The sequence below is a fragment of the Leptinotarsa decemlineata genome, unplaced genomic scaffold (assembly GCF_025532065.1).
Source record: "Leptinotarsa decemlineata unplaced genomic scaffold, Ldec_3_MD MMD2_tig00026361_RagTag_RagTag, whole genome shotgun sequence".
Taxonomy (NCBI): Eukaryota; Metazoa; Arthropoda; class Insecta; order Coleoptera; family Chrysomelidae; genus Leptinotarsa; species Leptinotarsa decemlineata.
The window spans coordinates 8,043,508-8,063,834 of NW_027412704.1; the positions used below are offsets into that span (position 1 = coordinate 8,043,508).

At 33.9% G+C, this 20,327-nt stretch overlaps 1 protein-coding gene across 10 annotated transcripts in view; it reads right to left on the minus strand.

The window, feature by feature from the left end:
- The window catches only part of Ptl (prothoraxless), a 491,222-nt gene that overhangs the window by 77,626 nt on the left and 393,269 nt on the right, over nucleotides 1-20,327 (minus strand). The window contains exons 1-2 of one of the 10 annotated variants that reach the window (XM_074185114.1): nucleotides 16,801-16,818; nucleotides 16,365-16,434 (exon numbers count right to left, since the gene is read on the minus strand). The exons of 7 other annotated variants lie outside the window; for them this stretch is intronic. The gene's annotated coding sequence lies outside the window, so the exon portion shown is untranslated. Of the gene's footprint in view, nucleotides 1-16,364; nucleotides 16,435-16,800; nucleotides 17,284-20,327 lie in introns of those variants that run through there. 2 more of the 10 variants (XM_074185110.1, XM_074185111.1) reach the window with 2 other exon arrangements.

A 20,327-nucleotide genomic window follows, 5' to 3' on the forward strand; every position in this document is an offset into this window, starting at 1 on the left:
AGGTAAGACCTCGTTAGTCCTTAGCTCGCACAAGTTACGACTTGTAGTTGTCGTTCTTCAGGGGTGCAACAGCAACGGAAAAACAGATTTTAAACAGAAGAATAACTATGAATATATATACAGATTGAAATTATTTGAAAATTCATGATATATTTTGTTTTATAATGGCAAACATCATTTTTTCATTCACATAAATGAATTTTTTCCGTCAAACAAGCTTGGTTGTTGAATAGTTCAGGGTCGTACTAGCCCATTAACAAAAGTTTAATACGGTCCATTAGCAACAGTTCAATACATTGCAAAGATAAATAATTTTTCGGTAACATGTTGACTTTGATACATCATTGAAAACATATTTTCGTGGCAAATCCAATATTGTGCCTTTTTTGCACAACATACTTTTTAAATGAATGAGCTGTTCAAGGTTCCGTAACACGTTTTCTAGTGACCCCACTGGCTTTGAAACTAAGTTCAAAAGGCAGTGGTTTGATGTTCATTAGTACACCATCAATTTTCACCGGTAATAAGCTTGATCTGGTAGGTTTTCATACTTCCTGTTATCGAGAAATGAAACGAATTTTCCAGACCCTGGTACAATTTAGTAGTGTCTAATACTTTTGTTCCGTGTGCCAAAGAGAAACCGAATGTAATTACATCGAATACTGACATCAAATTCGGTGTTAAAGAAAGTTCACCAAAAATACTCATGATTCACGCCTTTCACTGAAATTCAACAAAATACTGTTTCAAACAAGTTATTCCTGTGGACGGATGTCGAATACTCATCAGACAGCAATTAGTAGATAAGCACTTGTGTAAAACCCCCACCAAACTTCAACTAGCACTTGTGTAAAACCCTCACCAGATTTGACAAACTAGCACTTGTGTAAAACCCTCACCAGACTCCGTCTAGCACTTGTGTAAAACTCTTACCAGACTTCAACTAGCGCTGGTGTAAAACCCTCACCCGACTCGAGCTAGCACTTGTGTAAAACTATCAGCAGACTCCAGCTAACACTTGTGTAAAACCCTAACCAGACTCCAACTAGCACTTGTGTAAAAACCTTGTCAGAAGGGGATATTCGTGCTTCATTGAGTAGTTTGTGGACTACGATCCAATCTAATATTTTTTTCAATGGTTCATAGCTTCCTGCTCGGTTTTCTATATGTTTTAGTCCACAACTATTATTGTTTCATTCTCTACTTAATTGAATAAAATTAAAAGTGAAAGAAAATTTCGCATATCGAATTGGAAAACCTAGTTGAACACTCCCGGATTGCTTGTTAATTTACAAATCAAACTGTTGTAAGTGTAAGTAAAAGATTCGTAATTCGAGAAATTTTATTTTAATGCGTCAACAAAAAACGTTTTCTGATATCCGACACCTCAATTCCTCTTTACAAAATCAAGAATCCCACTACGGAGCCAAGCTCGACATTTAACTATCACCCAACTAATAAAGAAGATAAAGTTGTCCCATTTGATGTAATCACTTTACAAAGGTGAAATTGAGATAATGAGATTACAGCGAGCCATGTGGCCGTATTCCGCGATGACGGGGTTTGCATGTTAAAACGCCGTTACCAACATCAGGTGGGCTTGTCCTGAGCTTTACATGGAGGAGGGGGGGGTGAAAAGGACGCGGCGGCAAAGTTTTGTAGTTTCTAGGAACATGCAGTGATGCCAATCTACCGATGTTGACTAATTATACAAAGAAAGCCCCAGAGTCCAAGTAATACAATCGCTGAATAATATCATTTGAATTTACATCGATAAGCACCACGACAAATTCATGCATACAAGGAAATATTTTCATTTGTTTAGGACAGTTAATTCTTCAATTTGTTGTTTTAAGTATTTAATATAGATGAACTTTGTCTTTCACACTTAGTAATTTGGACGAATCTTTTGAAAGTTACCACGATAAAATTAACTTGACGCAACGCAGTAAGCCAATACGCGTCGCATCTACCGTAAGACGACGGGGAACGATGCGCGGGGGTAGAGGGGCGGTACAAGCAATGAAGCGCCATCGCCGAGAAGGCGGGCAGACGCGTTAGGGCAGACGTCGTTGACAGTTGTGTTAGTTATGCGAATATCTTTATAGGCAACATAATTCGATTCTCGAAGCTATTCCGTACTTAGTGCGGTTGGCATATTTAATAGTTACTGTATTTTTGAAGTAAAAATATGAATTACTAGGTGTTGCCCGCTATTATATTAACGTACAGCCAAAGCTAGAATCTTGAAATATGCAGGTAGGTTCTTTGTATAGTGTAAATAAGCGTCAAGAAAGGGAATCAGCAATTTCCACCCCCAAGGGGAATTGTATTGAATTTCGTCAGTTTTGAAGTTGGAAACCTGAAGTTTTGGGTTAATAAAAAAATATATTGAATATTTCCTCAAAATAGTATGTCACGCGGGCGAAGCCGCGGGGAACAATTAATATTTTATAAAACAAAGTGGGGTGTTTCACCGCAAGTATGAAACCTCTCTGAGTCACTTTCCCGGAATTTTTTGAAAAATTTCGACTCCCAAACCAAAAAATTATGTTGTCATGAATATCAGAGGGTGATTTTGAACAGTCAAGAGATCAGATACATTTTCAGTTCATATGAAAGACTCATATGACCGATGAGAAGCAGATACTTCGAAACTAGTCTGTCGGTGGTCACCTTGACAAAGTAAAATTAATTTCTGTAGTTCAGTTTCAGGAAGTTAATTGGAAAGAGTTGTCCTCCTAGGTCACCGTCCATCCTGTCCTTTCCAGGAAGGTGGACAGGTCACTAGGAGACATCTTCTTTATATCGGCAGGTGTAGGCCAAGACTCGCCGAACACCACTCTCTTATTGACGATAACTCAGGACATTCGCATAGGACATGCCTGACAGTTTCATCTTCCTGTTCACACATCCTGCATAGAGGTGTGTCCACTAGCCTTATATTGTGGAGGCGTTTCCTTAGTTGACAGTAGCCAGTCAAAATATTTACACATTTTCAGGATTAAAAATCCTCGCATTTTGAAATACACGGGCTTCTCCAACAATGCTTGTAACTTGATAGAAAATTATCTCAAAAACCTAAAACAGCAGGTATGTATGAATGGTGTCTGCTCGGATTATATGACTCAGAGATCTGGGGTTCGACAAGGATCCATACTTGGTCCATTATTGTTCTCCATATCCCCTTCCTATATTCTTACTAAAATCCAAAACTGCAATGTGCATCTCTATGCTGATAATACTCGGCTATACTATAGTTTCAAGTCTTAAGAACTAGAAATAGAAAATGCATGTGTGGTTATGAATGAGGATTTGAAGAATTTTATCAGTTATGCCACAGATCACTGCTTGCTTCTTAATGCAACAAAATCTGTTCATGCTGTTTGGAGGTAAATATCATAGACAAACCTTACTTGCGGATATTAATATTAATATAAATAATAAGCAGATAGCGTTAATTTATGAAACAAAAAATCTAGGCGTGGTAATGGCTTCTGGCTTGAGCAAAATGATGATAAAGCGTGCATACTCTAACATCAAGTTGATTTACGGAAACCGACGTCTTTTTCCAATGAACATGAAAAAGATACTCTGTGAAACACTAGTTTTGTCATTATATAATTAGGCGGATGCTCTGTATGGACCTAATTTAACTGTACAATTCAAAAACAAAATCCAAGAAGTTCAGAATTCATGTCTACGTCTGATTTTTGGAGTACGAAGACGGCAAAGAATTTTGCATAAACTAGAGGAAATTAAATGGCTGAATATGGAGAACAAGAGGAAGCTACATTTTGCTAATATATGTCATAGCGTTATTGTCAAAAAAAAGCCAGGGCATCTTCATCGTAAAATAATTTATCGCACTGATATAAACAACATAAATATCAGAAGGAGAGAATTATTGAGTGTTCCTTTTTTTTTGACTGAAATTTTCAGACGCTCGTTTAGTTATCAAGTATATAGCCTCTACAACTCAACTCCTTCAGAACTTGAAACGATAGTGTTGAAAAATTGAAAGATTAATTTAGGACTCATCTTCTGCATTGTCATAAATAAATACTTCATTAATGAAACTTCACATAAAATAACTCATTACGTATTCATATTTTGATGGAAGATATACTCTATTGATACGGTTGAATTTTCAAGTTTTATTTACTTTCCAAACTGTCGATGCTTGTGTTTTGAGTATTCACAGGTACGTGAGTATGACTATGAGTCATTATAAATAAAATGCGGGGTGTATAGCAATAGTTAATGGGGAAGACCATCAAAGGACACAATTCCAAGTTGAAATATATTTTTTTTTTCCTTGCCTTTCTACGATTCAATTCTGGAATAGATAATTTTCAATGAAGAATGCATTCGCAATGAGTACCTAAAATGTTACATCAAATTAGAAAACATCCCTGTTTTTGGGTTTAGTGGAAGAATATTTTTGATGGTGTTCAACACTTTACAAAAATAAACTTCGCCCTTTATTTTCATTGATATTTAGGATAGTTGTCAGTATTTTTGATCTATTTTTTGTATATATTTATTTGAAAGTAATGAAGACGATTATTATTATTATTATTATATCGACATCGTGATCCTTAGTAGGTCATGGGTCTTCCATGGATCTTCAAAAAGGGGTCAATTTATGAATATTCCTGGAAAACGGTTTGAACTGGGGGTTTTTTGACAGCACGATCTAAGTCAGATTACCGATATGGTGACCCATAGTAAAGTTTTATACAGTACTGGTTCATTTGGAGCCCCTCACTCATCAAACTATTTGTTCTACTCGTCAAAAACTTCGGAGTTCAAGAAAACTTGACTGAAAACTCATGTCATGTGTGGCTGATCCTTTTTAGTTCCAATAAGTCAATTCTGAGCTGGCAACACCGCTAGCAGAAGTCGGCACGCATAAGTCGGTGTATTACTTACACACGGTATGGACTTTGTGATCATTTATTATTTTCTGTTGTTATTCACACAACGTTATTACATGCAGATTGAATCTGCGGGAATATCATCATGCACAGCACTTTGATCATAATTATTAGGCATAGAAAATAAGTATACTTAGAAAAAGAGGAGTTCTCACATAAACCGGATTGTTGAATTCTACTTTAATACGCCTAAATAATTGTATACATAAAGACGTCAAACGAAATTGGGAGCCCGGGACATCCGAAATTCATTTTTTTAAATTATGACAGTATTAACAAAACTACAAAATATATTTCATTTCAAACATGGAACTATGGACAGGAAATACATGAAATAAATTGTTGAAATAGACTGTTTTCGAATTCTTCATACGACTAAGATACAGCTGTTGGAAATTTTAATTTGACGCATCATTAATTTGGAACAACGATAGTATCCAGTTCATTATATATAATTATATGAATGTAAATAAAATGTTGTGTAAACATGTTGTCGTTAAATAACCACAACTATAAATCGAAAGGACATATTTTCCTCAGGTATATGAAAAAAAACATGGTGTATATCACTGATCATAATTTAATTCACGTCTCGCTATTCTAGCCCAAATGCCAATTAAACAGTTATATTTATCATTACAACTACACACTCACATATTTCTTCAAAAGAATTATCTACCGTGAAATTCTTGGACAAGCTTGAATCTGATACATTTTTATATTGCACCATATCAAAAACTTCATAATTTGAGCGACGTTATAGGCCTCTACAAGGTGGGCATTTTTATGAACACCTTTTTTGGGTTTGGCACCGTAATATCTTCTACAGTATTTATCAACCATTATTTTTCTAATGAATCTCTTTCCAGAAACGTGAAAGTTACACAACTTCAATGTTATTCAAGAACCACTAACCCAAACATATTTATAAAACAACACTACGCATAGTACAGCAGCAAAAATGGTACGGAGGAACCAGTAGTGTCGAGCTAGGGAGGGAATACAACCCGCAGATATGTTTGCAATGATCAGACACTGATTTGAAGCCCCTTCAAAGTACTAAAAATGCACATATGGAGACTCAGAGACTTCTGACATCATACATGTTTTTTGGCGCATACAGTTGTGTTTGTATTTTTTCATTCATTGTTTCTGTCACTTCCTAAAATTATTGTTTTCGAAAAATATATAATGCTATGAAAAATATCTACACTACATGTATCTCATTGCTGATGAATTATAAGAAATATTTCAAGTTCCAAAACAAATAAATTCATTCAATATGTATTCTAGTAATAATATCGACAAAAATTGATAAGTTTCAGAAAGAGAGCAAGTAATATGTTTTGTTTTATGTTTTTTCAGCACAATTTGTATGAATGACATTTGAACTAATAAGTCAATGTACATTATTACTTAACCCGCAAAAAATACTAGCACGAATTTTAGGAGGTGTTTGAGCTGGTTGGCTGTATTTCAAAAACTTTACAAACCGTCCCCGTAGCCTTTTCCACAACTATCGGTTCCCCCTCGTATCAGAATCGTAAAATAATTGTTCAGCAGTGTTCCCAAAGCCATTTTGTACCGTACTTTGTTGTTTTACACCCATATTTCCATACTTTTTGTAATGGAGCGCACTCGTATACAGAATTTTATTTAATATGTTGACAAGATAATGCATCTGTTGTTCGCCTCGTAATACATCAAAATGTATGTTATGAAAATGGTTATATATCATCTCATAATGTGGTTCGTATATATAAAATAAAAGAATAAACAATAGAGAACTCTTCATATATTACATTTCTGCTAATGTTGCTGTACAAACTACAGCAAACATAAAAGGTCCATATAACACAAAAATGTCAAGGCAGCGAAAACTGAAATTGATAAATTGACCCCGGTCTCGGTGTGCGGTGAAAACAAACGAAAAGCGACGAAAATCAGTCGAATGCCGCGAGCCACGAAATAACAGTACGGCAATATTTCAAATTCAACATTCCTGTGGAATTCATTTGAATATTGGAGCAACGGACACATTTTTCGGAAATGCGCGATACGTATTTGATTTCCACATCCAATACAATGAACACGTGTGGATACAAAAATGAAAACTGGATTGAAATTATTTGTTTCAGCTAACTTGACATTGCATAATTGTTATGTTCTTGGAGAAAACACGAAAGATTTCGCGAAAGCGAAACTTAGTTCAAGGACATACGGAGCCCCATGTTGGGCGCCTCAAATAGCTGGTGAAATTTTTTTAGGCTCATTTTTACAAACTGAATAGAAACAAATTGATAGTTTGTAGTACAAAGCATGAAAAACAAATAAGAGAAAGTATCAAGTCGTAAATACAAAAACATTGCCACTAAAAAGACACATACTATTCTTCCCAAGTATTTGGGATGCAAATGTATTACTGAGCATTTTACTTTCGGAAATAACTCTCAGCTGGCTTTTCAACATTCTTTATATCTGTTGATCATCGAAAAATCTTGAAGAGTAATCAGATTGCATAGAATCAGATGCTACAAATGTAATACGGATATATACAGGCGGCTCAAAAACCAAAGATTGCTCAGGATGTGGCGTTTGGTCCAGATCACTAAGCCTAAGGATTAAGTGGGAAATGGGAAAAAATACCAGCGTGGTCCAAACAGTACTGGCTGGTATCTCAATCGCCACAAAAGAAATAACCTGGAAAGGAAATTCTGGAAAAAACATAACAATCTGCACTGATAGTATGCAATCCCTATTAGCCTTGAAAAGACAACGTGTTACCTCAGGGCTAGTACTAGAGTGCCACCAAGATTTAGCCAAAGCCTCGGTATATAATAACATTATCCTGAGGTGGGTTGAAGGGCACAACAGGAGCAGAGGTAATCGCATTGCCGACTCTTTAGCCAAGGAAGCGGCTGGACTAAGAATTTTAGGACCCAGTGGCACCCACGGCCTGATGACTTCGACAATTGCGGAACTAGTCAAATGTTACACCCATGCTCAATCCTTAAAGGGATGGGATGAAATCAAAGGATGTAATCTTACCAGGATCACCTTGGGCGACCCTGGCAAGCTGGCGCCGAAGAAATGTTTGGCGATGACCAGGAAAAATATACGCTTGACAGTAGGATTTCTGACTGGCCACTGTTAACTTAGGAAACACCTCCATAATATGGGGCTGGAGGACACACATCAATGCAGGATGTGCGAACAGGAAGATGAAACTGTCAGGCATGTCCTATGCGAGTGTCCGGAGTTATCGTCAATAAGAGAGTGTGCGTTCGGCGAGTCTTGGCCTACACCTGCCAATATAAAGGAGATGTCTTCTAGTGACCTGTCCACCTTCCTGGAAAGGACAGGATGGCGATGACCTAGGAGGACAACTCCTCGAGAGGGTGTACAATGGGTCACATGTGGCCTAAGTGCTGTAGGCCTGCACTCACCCTCCCGACTCTACAGAGAATCAGATTGCTCATATCTACTCCTATCCTTTTATATTACTTCTATATCCAATTTCTTCACCCATCTTTAATATTTTCACTTCTTTCTTTTCTCTCTTTTCTCCTTATTTTTCATAGACTATTTTTTAGATTAAGTGGAATAACAGCAGACAATTCGATTTCATTTGAATGGAGAACTCATGTCTTTAAATTTTCATGCTCCAACTTCTTGAAGACTTCTTATCATTTTTGTAATTATCGAATATATAATTTGTTAGAAATTATTTTAAAATAATTGTTGACTATTTAAAGTTTGGCATATATTCCTCTCGTGTTTTATTTATCATTCCTACCTCATTCTCAGTCGCTTACACGCGCATAACCTTGACACTGAACAATTAAAATCCATCTTGAAAATTCCGAATGTATTCACTGAATTCACTACGACTTCAAAATGTGAATTATATATTCACTACTGGTAAGGTAACTAAGCAATTATTGGAACATTAAAGAACATGAAAAAGGAGATAATGAGATTTTCTGATATGGCTATCGAAGGTTTTCTTGTGAAATCAAAGTGATACGCCGAATGTTCATTTTTCCATCTCCAATACACATGAACCCATAGAAAACAAGTTACAGTGAAAATATAGCGACTCACATGAAAAACGATTGATTAACTGAAACTTGCAGGTTTTTTCATTCCTATGATATGGCTGAATATTCTTACCAGAATTATCAGTGTCAAAATTATTCATGGAATTCACGTTGGGAATTTTCAGGTGACATTATCGAAATATTCTCGTATTGAATACTGATTGTACCACACATGAAGCCACTTTAATCGATTGGTTGGTGTAATGCGTATTGATTTTGATGAACGTTTTTGATTTTGATAGTCTTCAGATTGGATGTAACATGTTAGATGAACAACTGTTATTAACTAGGTTTTCGAAAACATTTATTTTTCACCTCTTTTCTGTAGATATACATACACATTTGTTCACTCATTCAAGTATCATTCTCATATTTGGCAGATTCACCAGTAATTTTCAACAACAACATGGGATTGAGTTATTCCACAAATAAACAGAAGAAGAAAAAAGTGGCTTCCGAAATCCAGGAATCAACATCCAGCTGTGGCCTCATTTCCTTCAAAATTCCTCTAAGTACATATCTACTTACAACTGACTGTCTGGAGGTTATATAGTTCGCAAATGAAAAATTTTACATTACATTCCTGTTAGGGTAAAGCTTTTGATTTCGGATGATGCCAATAAATAATCGGCATACATATCGGTACCGATCGTTCCCTAGTATTTGCTCTTTTGGAATCATACAATCCACCGATTCTTGATGAGTGTACGAGTGTTTGAAATACATCTGTCTGTTTAAAGTTAGTCTAAATCAATTCCAAAGAAACGTATTCAAAAAACACTTCATTGTGAGATATTCACTAAACGACTTCACAAAAACGCAACACGTGTTTCGCCATACAATGGCTTCTTTGGGCGTGTCTTTAGTAACTAATTTTACATATTATGTCCCAGTTTCCACATTTGAAAAAATATTAAGTAACGGGGAGTTATTCAATTCTAACTGATCATTCAGTATATTACCCGAATTCCTGAATCTAAACATTCTAGAAGATTGAGTTTCAAACTATTCTCTTTTAAATGTAACACATCGTATTCATGATTGAGCTCATGTCCTTCTGCTCAAAGGTGGTTTGTAAAAGTAGAATTAGTCTTTCTATTTACAAAACTACTTATATGCTCTTTAATTCTTTGGGAAAATCTTCTCCCTGTTTGGCCAATATACAACTTTGGGCAAGAGCCACAAGTTTACATATTCCTGTAACCAAAGGAGTCGGTTATAAGTGGTTACCAATCCACGTAAAATTACGGATTGCAAGATAGTTGATTTTGATATGTTTCAAGAGTAAAATGTTATTTTTAATTGGCTGAAATTCACAAAGAAGGTTAATGAGGGCATCCTTCGTCAATCAAAAAATAAAACTTATTGAAGCAGTGTATTTTGAAAGCGGTGAACAGGTGCTATAAAGCCTTTTTGGGTTTTCTCTGGGGAGGTATATTCTACCAATCGATCAGGATGAAATTGTAGGTTAGTAATTTCTTTTTTAAATGGTAAAACATTAACATGGAGGAATTACATTTTGAAATCAACTCGAATGACACCTGTATTACGGAATCTTATTCAGTATCAGTACAAATTTGCCAAGAACATTGAAAGTTGCACTAGCATTGACCTTTACTGTGTCCTTTTCATTACAATCAAAAATAATTGAGTATGCATGCTTGTCTGTGTACTAATGAGTGTCGCCATATCTTTACATGTCGTGATATACTTATCTCACATAATGTTGAGACACCAAACACTAATATTACCCAATAATAGTATCCTAGTGAACGAACTTTTCAACAGAGCTGTTATTTTTTTAATGTCTTCAAAATTATTTAATTTCAATATACTTTTTTTGTTGCCAATTACTTATGTGATATTGAAAAAAGCAAGTAGAAGTTATTTTTTTGATAAACCTGTTTACATCAATATATGAAGAAATAACTTGAACTGCCTGAAATAACTTCTTTCTATTAGGAATATTGAAATAGGCCGAAATCCCTTTCATGATTTCGCGATTATTCCAAGCATATTTGTGACGAAATTGATACAAATATCAATCACGAAAAACTTCACACAATGTTCAAGACCGAGTTGAAGATTAGGTCTAACTGATTAGTAAAGAATATATTCAATTCATAAACAATATCATCCATAGAATGTGACAATTCCGTCCGAGAATAAATACAAAAATATACACAAAGCATGAAAAAATACTAAAAAAATACATTACAGTAAAAAATAAGCTACTTCTAGTTATTCCAGGGAGTTTTGATTGTTGTAGTTTTTGTTAGATACAAACACAACAGGATACATAGGTAAGTAGACGAAAAAGAATGAGAATATGAACTTTGCAAAAAATCTGAAATTGTGCTGAAACTTATGGTCTCTTGAAGAAAAATGTTTGTAATATGATACTTCAAGTAAATCACAACATATATAAATAACTACCTAGACAATTACAAAAACTAGCTGCAATTTTTTGTTAAATCTTTTTGAGAATTGTGTAGTAGGGAAAGAACAAACCTAGGCAAAACAACCAAGTATATGGAATGTGGAGTAACCCACAAGGAACCATTTCAGGCCCTGTTGTTTTTTTGTTCACGAAATGAAAATCTCAAAACGAATTTGAAAAAAGAATTAATTTCATTTTCAAATGATGTGGTCAATATGAATAGAGAAGATTTGTTGGAGGACACAACATCAAATGCAGAATATGGCTTATCGATTTTGAAAACTTACTTCAACTTTGATTTACCTGATTTACCTGGTATTATGTTTGAAAAAAATCAAATTTTCAACGAACTCAAAATCCACACTGACAAATGTCTCAGTGAAAAGAAATCTTATGATATTGCCAAAAAAATATGCTAAATAACTAGAGGCATTTGTAGAAAATTATTTCAAATGGACGTTTTACTAAATGAAGAAAAACTATTGATGAATTCTTCATATGCCCATTGCTACATATGAAATTACTAACTGAAGTGGAATTAGACATTCTCAATCTGACTGATGAGTTAGCTTTGAAATGGCTTTAAAATGGGTCAAATTTCTCTTTCACTGTTCTTATTATTACGCAACTCTTAGGATGTTTGGCGCTAAAAACATGGGTCACAAATTTCAGAATTTCAGTGAAAGAAAACGTATCTATTGAAAATATGCGGTCTTCTGAATATCAACAGAATGATTTCAATATAAGATTCGATTCACACTGTGATTAATTAGTCTTTGAAAACAATGTTATTTATTGACTGTAGACAGACCTCGAGGAAACACTGTTCATTAATAACAATAGAAAACGAAACAAAACCAAGAACTCAACGATTGTAATTTCTGCGATCTTGCAGAGAACAAGCACATTAATTAGGTACAATTAGGCATTACACATTATCAATTACCATTATCATCATGTAAAACGGTCGGTGCTGTTTGTGAATCCTCTGAGGACACGACCAATCAATTTGTTTAATGCTCTACTATTCGTAACAAAAACATGGAGTCGTTTCTAAATAATAAACCGTATGCGATATTGCACAGAAGAATCCGAAGCCCACGACTAACTTTTTTTCATTCTTATAGGTGCGCGGATTAAGAATCTAAATCGGATGTTTTGGGTCGGATAGGAGCAGGTTAATCAAGTGATCTTTCTTCACAGTTGGCCGCAAAAGAGAAATATAAATTATGGGTTGGGATTTGGAATCTAACCGAAAATAATTGAGATGTAGTTGGTTGTGTTGGGGTAATCTACGGAACGTTAAAACTGTACGGAGTCTCAAATTAACATACCGAATGAGATCTAAAAATTCAACAAAAGAGCAACGGTTTTGTTGATCCGAGTTTTGTAAAGACATTGAAAAAAACAGTAATTTTGAACAAAACTGATGGAAATTGAGTCAATTATATCTCTAAGAGTTTACAATAAGTATTCACTTCGAATAAAAAGTATAGCCTTGACAACTACTAGTATTTCTTTATTTCAACTCAAAATGAATTCATAGGAAATAATCTTGCAAAGTGTTTGAAATAGCATCAACGGTTTATTTTACTTGCTTATAAATAATTTTAATATTTTTTTCACTACGAACACCAAAAGAGATATATCTTTTTATTGAAATAATTTGGTTGCGAGTTTGGTGAAATAAAACGAAAATAATTTTTTGTTACTCCCAATTAAATGAAAGAGTTTTGAAGTTTTGAAAGTTTTGAAGAAAGAAAGTTGCAATAAAGTTTGAAAGTTCCAACTGAACATTCAGAAATTTTATTCAATTCAACTATAAATTTGTATTTGAGCAGATTGATTAAATCAGACTGTAACTGATAATATTCACTAATCCAAAACAAAACCATCACAATCAAAACCTTTCTTCAATACGCGTGCCCTATCGATTTGTGAAGCCGCTTGAATTTACTTTATCGCGCGATAGTTTGCGATCACTCCTAAGATATCAATTTAAATTATACGGTTTGAAGTGCAATAATGACGTGTATGAAGATATTTATTTGATTAGGATTATTATCATATATCAGTCACATTATGTGAATACAATTCCAACTTTAAAATGTGTATATCCATCCCGGTTTCTTTTGTAGATCTTTGAAAGAAGAAGAATTTATTCATACTGAATTGTTATATTTCGAAGGAATTAGGCGACGTTTTCGATGAATGCCCGCACCACCCCGGCTACTCACGGATAACATCCTCATATTTGAACCAATTCACACAAAATATCAATAAACCTCACAATCACATCATCCACTGGTGAAAACTGTTTGGAAATCCATTCGGTAGTTTTTGAGTTTATCGCATTTAGCATTTAGACAAACAGACAGACAGGTGAGGGTTGTATATTTCGTTATAACGGCATATTTTATATAACTAGCTAGTTGAAACTTCAACAAATTTTTTTCGTTCTCGCCTCCAATATTCCAAAATGAAATAGAAATAAATTTAATCCAAGTAACATACGAAAAAAAATAACATAAAAAAAATTCCATACTATTTTACAAAATAAATGTTTCTGGACCTCGTTTTGGATTCTCGCTGGTACAAGACAGAATTGTATGTACGCCACTGTCTACATATACTGCAAACCTATACGGAAACCTCTTTTCATCGAGATACTCCGAGGAGATAAGAGAATTTCAAATCTCAAAAAGGAGAAAGTAACTGAAAATGCTTTGACAGAATGGAAATGCTTTAAAAAAAGAGTGATATCATCTCCCTTCATTATTCACTACTTATTCGTAAGTAATTTGCAATTCAAACAAAATTTCAAGAAATATAGGTATGTAATATTCATAGGATTCAACAGACATTCCAATTCTCTAATCAAAGTTTATTGATTGGACTTTCTTGAAATCGAAACATACATTATTTATACGTCATTGATGTAATGATATCAACCTGAAGCCACATAAGATATATCTTCAGCTTATATTCTTGTGATAAAGATTATGACATAACATTTCAGTCATAATTAAAGTTCATTTACAACTCAAGAGAATACATTATTATAACTCTCAGTATCAGTTTTAAAATGGAACTTATTATTGTGTAAAATATTTTGTTATATTTCTGTGTCATTAGTTTTGTATTGAGTTATCAATTTCTGATTTTGGTTATGAATATACTGATCCATTACTAGATGAACACTACCCATATTTATGATTATTGAGCAATTTCCATAAATAAAATGTTTATTCTAGCTAGACGCTAACCCCGTAGATTTTTAGGTAGTAATAGTACCTACACACACATATTTAGCTTTGTCGTAATTAGTCCAAAATGAGCAATTACTTATTCACACTATCGTTATCTATCAAAATAGTAATTTACGATATTCTATAATCATATATTCACGTAACTTGTCACCTTTTGGCTATTACTCGCAGGCGGAAAGTAACTCTATCAGTTTTAATGAAAATAAATTTGTTTTGTTGTCAAACAATGGTAGATTTCATGTAGGCATGACAAATAGACCATAATTTTCTAAATCCAATAGAAAATATTTCTCAGCTAAAACTGGGCTCACTTACAAAGTAAACCAAAGAAGAAATGGATGACTGGTTTTTAGTTCTATGAGTCTAGTGAAGTCCAACAATTTTCTTAATTAAATCTAATGACAGATATGAGGAAAGTAAAGAAATATCATTCTCATTCTTGCTGAATTTTTTTGAATTCAGTATAAGGGCAGGAATATGCATATTCTCTAATATATTTAGAAAGTCGTAAGCGCTTTGGCACGGAAAAAAATTTTATCTTTGACTACGTTCAAATGATCCCATAAAAAAGATTGTAAGGTCTGGAGAATAAAATGGCTATAGTAGATCGATATATCGTCGACATCTTTGATGAAATGAACAGTGGAATGGACATCCATCATGTTGAACTCATAAAAGCTTCTTCTAATATCATGGTATCCAGATACTCGTACTTTTACTGAAATGTTCAAACTTAGTCCAAAAAATGTTTTATGTATTTTTTTAATATAACTCGCCAAATATTTGTTTATTTAGTATTGGTTTTTGATATTGATATTGTTATGTATATGTTCCTTTCACCGAGTGTGAAAAAACATTTTTTTTACCCTCAAATAATTATTCATATTCCTTTTGCGGACTTTCTAACTAGAACTTCTCGTGGTACTTTAAACTGTTATGAACTGATACAGTTTTGCGCCCTAAATTTTATACACGATATTATAATTATCTGTTATGCGCTCGTTTGCTTCAGATGTTTCAGAATCCTAAGGACCGTTTCATAGTGAACTTAATTAACAAGATGTCCTTCGTTGACAATATCTTCATCTTCACACGCTGTTACAGAAATTTCCGAAAATTAAAAGTTTGTTTTTTGAGGTAACTTCGACATATGCAATAGGATAATCTTTTAGAGCCAACAAAATAATTTTTGAGGAATGGGTATTGTAAATTTTGAGCTTATTTTCCGAAAATACATTTTCTTTCTAAAAACTCAAACTGTTAAACTACAGGTTTGTTTATAACTATTCGGCCGTTCACAACTGAGTATATTTGTGAGTTTTGTTGATATTTCTTCTAACATATTTGAAGCATCTTCAAAAAATTGAAATACAAAAATTATATTTTGATTCAAAGCGTTTTCACTTATGAATACTATGAATATTAGTTGGGAAAAACAATGTGAAAGTTTAGAATTGTCTTAGCAAGTGTTGATATGAACATAAAGTTAATTTCAGAAATATCGTGAAAAAAAAGGGAGGGATATTTTCAATATATCGAAAAAACTCTTATATCTGTCGATATATCAAAAATAACATTTGTGTGAAGTTATTCTAATATGGTTTATCGAACATACCTACAATTTTTGGCGGTATTATAATTTCCATTATGCACAAAATTTGAAAAGTCCATCGGCCAGACTGTACCTATATTATAAAACAGTAAAAATTAGTATTTGTGACAAATTTAAATGCTATTCTTTATACCATGAATCGAAATGCACCTATAAATAAACAGCTAATATAAAATTAAATACTACATTCAGATGTGTATATTGACAACGGTTATTTGAAACATATAGGATTTTTGATTGGTCGTAAAAGCTCTCATTTTGTTATAATAATAATTGTTTTATACAACAAGTGATAAGTAGATGAATTCAGTGGATGGAGAACGATTTTAAACAAAAACAACCATTTCTGCAACTTGATAAGAGACTATAAATAAATTATCACCAAGCGGCCGCACTGAATCAAAGAAACCATCGATTTCCAAATGAAAAGCGTACGTACGAATCTCAAACCAGTTCGGGTATTATATAATTCCCAGGGACGGTGCCTGAATAATAGCATACATTAAACCGTGTCCGATTAGGGCCATTTTAACCAGCGTACCTCTTCCGTTACACTTATCTCGTTTTTAACGTGTCAATTAGCAGAAATAGCCTTCCACAAAACAATGCCGGGACCACACACGTCGCGCATTCGAAGAATCTCCGAAGAAAATCTCAGCGATTCCGGCTGATTATCGAAGAGAATGTTAATGGGACACATCACTAAATTAATCGAGAGCACAAAAACAGAAACCGACGCGCCGCGGTGATCAGCGATTAGCGAATTCGCGGCCGCGTGGTACACCTTGACGAAACGAACTGTCAAAATTGAAAAGCGCGACTAGCGGGACTCTATGCCCGACAGACGGTTTGCACTGTGAACAGTGTGAACTAGCATCGGATTGGTTGAGTGGTTTGTAATAGTACTGGCAGGCTGTCAGCGTTTCAGACATCACTATAGCCGAGCGCACGCACGCTATATCGCCGTCCTTCTCCGGTCCGATGCGAGTTGTCATGCCGACTGTTTTCAAAAGCCTCCTACCCCTATTTCGGGCACCAGGATCATAATTCTTACATCACTTACGTTCGCGGACGCGGACTGATACGGACCACACAGAGCTGAGTAATTTCACATGTCCGAACCTGTGATCACGACAAATTACCGTAACTGCTCTGCACAACTCGAGATGGTATTTACAATCCCACGATCGGCGTAATTGCCCCTGAATACGGCGACTTTCCGACTCAATTTATTGTTTGCATCAGAAACGGTGAAGTCTCGTATATAGGCCAGGCAAGACGCGGCTCCGTATGCCCTGGAAGTAAACATATTTCAGTTGATAAGACTTGTACAAAAGATTTCCTGAGAGATATATACGTTAGACGTCGTCTTCACATCGAACATCGCAAAAAACAGTAAAATTTTGACATTATTTTCCACTTTCTGACCACAATTAAAAAACTAAGTACTTTTTGAAGAAACCCATTCCGTGTTAGGAATCACACGTTAAAAGGTAACACCTCGTTAATCCTTGGCTCGTACAAGTTTCGACTTCTGAGGGTTGTCGTTCGTAGGGGTGCGACAGCTGGTTAACGGAAAAACAGATTTTAAACAGATATTATATTGAAGTACCGAGATAAAATTTTCCACAGAATGCATATGTCAACTTTTATACTCTGATAATGTTTAAGCTAGAAATCAAATTCTAATATGAATCTTTAGTCACTTTTGAGCAAATTACAAGCGTCGTTGAGGCTCATGATCTAGAGACCCCTAAGTTTGAAGGAGATCGCCCAAATACTTTCCTGGATTTGACAGATAGTAACTCGATGTTTCAGATCGAATAATAGTTTGTCTATCAACGAAATGAACTGTTAGTTTTACGAATAATGAATTATAATCTTAACATCAATGGACTGTCAATATTTGGTAATTCATTTTAATCTCCACATATACAGTGTGTCCGCATCGTATGGATTTCTTTCATCAACAGGTTTATTCGAAATTTGACTCTGGCATCATGGTAGATTTTTATTTTTCCGAAAAAAATTCCAAAATGGTTATTAGAAAATGTTTTTCTGAACTGCTTTTTTAGTGAAGCAAACACAGTTGAAAACAAAAACTCAGTACAATCTCAATCTCAGTACAATCCGTAGTTTCGACGACAATACTATTCCAGACATGTTAGCGCAATATCAAATGTGTGTTTTTCTACAAAATTGAAACAAAGCTATTTAAAATGAGTCACAGGTGATGCAAAATTTAATTGTTCTTGATCCCAATCTATAACAAATAATCAGTTTTCCAAAAATAATTTCTGTTCAACAAGAAATGGTTGAACTGAATAGAGTCAAAAAGTTTGTTAATGATTAAAAAATTTGAATGTTAAATGCGTTAAATTTTCATACAAGTGATTTTTTTAAGAAAATTTCACTCAGTTCATTTTTTCAATGTTGTTGTGTATTATTACTTTTAGACACAGACTATTTTTTCAAAAACAGATATTTCATTAAGAACAAAAACGAGTAAACTATGTCCTGTGACCAATTTTTAATACCCACATTTCGATTTTGTAGAAAATCATACATTAAATATAGCGCTACTTTTGAAGAAAATGTGTGTGGAGTATGGCACGCTTGTCAAATCTTGAGACTTTAATGTAGATTGGCCTAAATCTTGTTTTGCAACAGAGGTGTTATTTACAAAAAAAGAAAAATGAAATCAAAATCATCTCATCGTAAACTGAAAATTTTCTTGAGAAAGTTTATCTAATAACTTTTTTGATATTCTGAGAAATAACCCAACTTTTTCGACCACAATTAGAGTTCTACAGAATCATGTGACTAAATTTTTTTAGTTATTTTTCATATCAATCAAAGCAGAGATTATTGCCAAAGTCAAATTTCAAATACAGCTTTCAATGAAAAAAATTTACATATGATGCGGACTTTATTGGTCACACTGTACCTATATAGGCCAGACATGTCGCGGCTCAATACGGCTTGGAAGCATATTTCAATAGTATTGGGAGGAAATGGAAATTTTATTTTTATTGGATGTACAATAATATGATTTGTCTCAACTTTATACTATATTTTCTTGTCGAAAACCATAAGTGACTTGAACCTAATAGATAAAACACCGATATTTTTGGTATTAGGCATCCTAAAAAATTGTAAAAAGCCTTGCAAAAAGATAAGGAAAAGTTTTATCATTAGCAACTTCCCATTCAATATGATGTGAGAAAAGATCCATCAATTTTTAATGCCAAAGCCATAAATTTCAAGTGCTTTCTGGGTTCTCAAATCATGAACTAAACTCAAAACAATGTGCATAAGATACAAATTGAAGTCGTTCTAACTAAACAATCCCATCATGCCTCCAATTTAATTTCAATGACATCAAAACATTTGGTAATTCTACCAACAAGTAGGTATAAACTGTTACAAAAAATACAATAACAACAACAAACAATAATCATCACATCATAGCTTTCACAACTTGTTTAAGGGACATCAAATGATAAAACCTCTTTTCAAATATGTAATCATTTAAAATCAATTATTTTTGAGACTACAAAATACATAATTTTTATCCTTTTACCATCTTGAAAGCCATGGAGGGACCTTAATGATGGAAGCTGATAAAAATTGTATAGTTCTTTATAGACTATTTTAATCTAATTCCAAATAATGTTTTCCACTATATACTTGAAGAAATTCATCATTATTTTCTGCCATCTCAAACTTCAGGTTCTATGTCTGAATGCTTTCTACATGTATTTTTGTCGATGAATGAAGCATATACCTATGATAAAACAGTTCAACTAAAGTTTCATTATCAATAATGTCATCAAGAGTTTTAATTGTAAGATTACTTCAAGTATTTTCATAAATCATAATTATTTGTATATTTCCTTATATTATCAATCAGTTGGGTTGTATGATTCTCTGATCATCTTTCATGGCATTATGATTTTATTATTC